Here is a 2,393-nt window from a genome sequence, read left to right as displayed (position 1 = left end):
TAATTCTTTATATGTTTTTGAAGGAAGTCCTTTCTCTGAGGGGCAGTTCACTAAGATTTTTTCCCAGTTTGTGGGTTTCTTTTCAGTATGCTGGAGACTTCTTTTAACGTGCAGAAACTGATGCCAGTTATTTACTCTGGGAAGTATTTCTTGTGTGGTTTGAGTCCTGTTCATAAATTTTGTACCTACTCCTATGTGTTCAAGGCTTTTACCCAATTTGTCTTCCAATAGATTTAGTGTTTCTGTTTTAGTATTTAGATCTTTGATCCATTTAGATTTTATTTTAGTACATGGTGATTGGCATGGGTCTAGTTTTAGTTTTTGGCATAAGGAGAGCCAGTTTTTCCAACACAATGTATTAATGAGACTGTCGTTCTTCCAGTGAACATGTTTGGTCCCTTTATCAAAGAGAAGGTGGTTGAGTGTGTTTGTAGCTGTGGTTGTATCTTCTAATCTATTTCACTGATCTTCGGCTCTGTTTTGGTTCCAGTACCATGTTGGTTTTACTGCAGTTGCTTTGTAGTATAACTTCAAGTCAGGGATTGTGATGCCTGCTGCCTTGCCTTTGCTGCTTAGAACTGTCCTTGCTATTCTAGGTCTCTTATCACTCCAGATAATTTTAGGAGTGATTTCTCGAGATATGAGGTATGTTGATGATATTTTTATTGGGATTGCATTGAATATGTATAAGAGTTTTGGGAGAATGGCCATTTTCACAATATTTACTCTTCCTATTCATGAGCAAGGGGTGTCTTTCCATTTTCTGAGATCATCTTAAATTTAATTTTTCTGTGTATTATACTTTTCCCTGTATAGGTCTTTCACTTCTTTCTTGAGAGTAATTCCTAAATATTTCATTTTTTTGGTTGCTAGTGTGAAGGGCGTGGCTTGTCTTATTTCGCTGTGATTTTGTTGTTAGTGTATACGAATGCTATTAATTTTTGAGTATTGAATTTGTATCCTGCCACACTGCTGAATTTATTTATTATATCTAGGAGTCTTTCAATGGAGTTTAGGGGTTCTTCTATATAGAGTATCATGTCATCTGCAAATAATGATAATTTAACTTCTTTTTTTCCTATCTTTATGCCTTTTATTTCTCTCTCTTGTCTAATTACTCTGGCTAGTATTTCCAGTAGTATATTAAATAGGAGCAGTGATAAGGGACATCCTTGTCTTGCGCCTGATTTTAAAGTTAAAGGCCTTCAATTTTTGGCCATTTACTGTGATACTGGCTGTTCATTTGTCATAGACGGCCTTTATTATATTGAGGTAAAGACTATCTATTCCAATTTTCTGCAAGATTCTTATCATAAATGAATGTTGGACCTTAACAAAACCTTTTTCTAGTCTACGGCCATACCACACTGAACGCGCCCGATCTTGTCTGATCTCGGAAGCTAAGCAGGGTCGGGCCTGGTTAGTACTTGGATGGGAGACCGCCTGGGAATACCGGGTGCTGTAGGCTTTTTTAAAAAAAAAAATAATTAAAAAAAAAAAAAACCTTTTTCTGCATCTATAGAAATGATCATGTGATTCTTCATTTTGGCTCTGTTGATATGGTGGATTTCATTTACTGATTTACATATATTGAACCATCCCTGCATGCCTGGGATGAATCCCACTTGGTCATGGTGTATGATCTTGATGATTTGCTGCATCCTATTTGCCAATATTTTATTGAGGATTTTTGCATCTGTGTTCACTAGGGAGATTGGTCTGTAGTTCTCTTTTTCAGTTGGGTCCTTCTCAGGTTTTGGTACTAGAGTAATATTTGCTTCTAGAAACAAGTTAGCAAGGATTGCTTTCCTTTCAGTTTCATTGAGGAGTTTGAGGAGTGTTTGGTATTAGGTCTTCTTTGTATTTCTTGTAGAATTCTGCAGTGAATCCTTCTGGGCCAGGGCTCTCCTTTGTAGGTAAGGACTCAATTACGTTTTCAATTTCATTAATAGAAATTGGGTTATTCAGCAGTTTTACATCTTCCTGGCCTAGCTTTGGTACTTCATATGCTTCTAGGAATCTATTTCTTCTGTGTTATCAAACTTGTGAGAGTAGAGGTTTTTGAAATAGGTGTTGATGATCTGTATTTCTACAGGGTCTATAGTGATTTCACCTTTTTCATTCCTTATTGCATGAACTTGAGCTTTTTTGTCCCTTTTTTAAAGGAGGCTGGCTAGGGGCTTATTGATTTTATTTATTCTTTCAAAGTACCAAGTCTTTGATTCATTAATTTTTTTGGAGTGTTTTCTTAGTCTCTATTGCATTGATTTCTGCTCGGACTTTTATAATTTGCTCTCTCCTTTTGGCTTTGGGCTTGACTTGCTCTTCTTTTTCTAGATGTTTGAGGTGTAACATCAGGTTATTTATTTGTATTCATTCTGTTTTCCTGATTT

The 2,393-nt window shown here is 36.1% G+C and overlaps 1 non-coding gene across 1 annotated transcript; it reads left to right on the top strand.

Annotated features, from left to right (window-relative positions):
* The first annotated feature begins 1,349 nt into the window (after nt 1-1,349).
* Nucleotides 1,350-1,468, top strand: LOC111755291 (5S ribosomal RNA). Its single transcript, XR_002789862.1, has one exon. It is a non-coding gene; the product is annotated as a 5S ribosomal RNA (ribosomal RNA).
* The last annotated feature ends 925 nt before the right edge of the window (nt 1,469-2,393 follow it).

Source organism: Cavia porcellus, unplaced genomic scaffold (assembly GCF_034190915.1).
Source record: "Cavia porcellus strain 051 isolate PalLab524CR breed Dunkin Hartley unplaced genomic scaffold, mCavPor4.1 scaffold_33, whole genome shotgun sequence".
In the NCBI taxonomy this organism is placed as follows: domain Eukaryota; kingdom Metazoa; phylum Chordata; class Mammalia; order Rodentia; family Caviidae; genus Cavia; species Cavia porcellus.
Note: the sequence above shows the minus strand (reverse complement) of the source record. Positions and strands in the feature narration are given on the sequence as shown.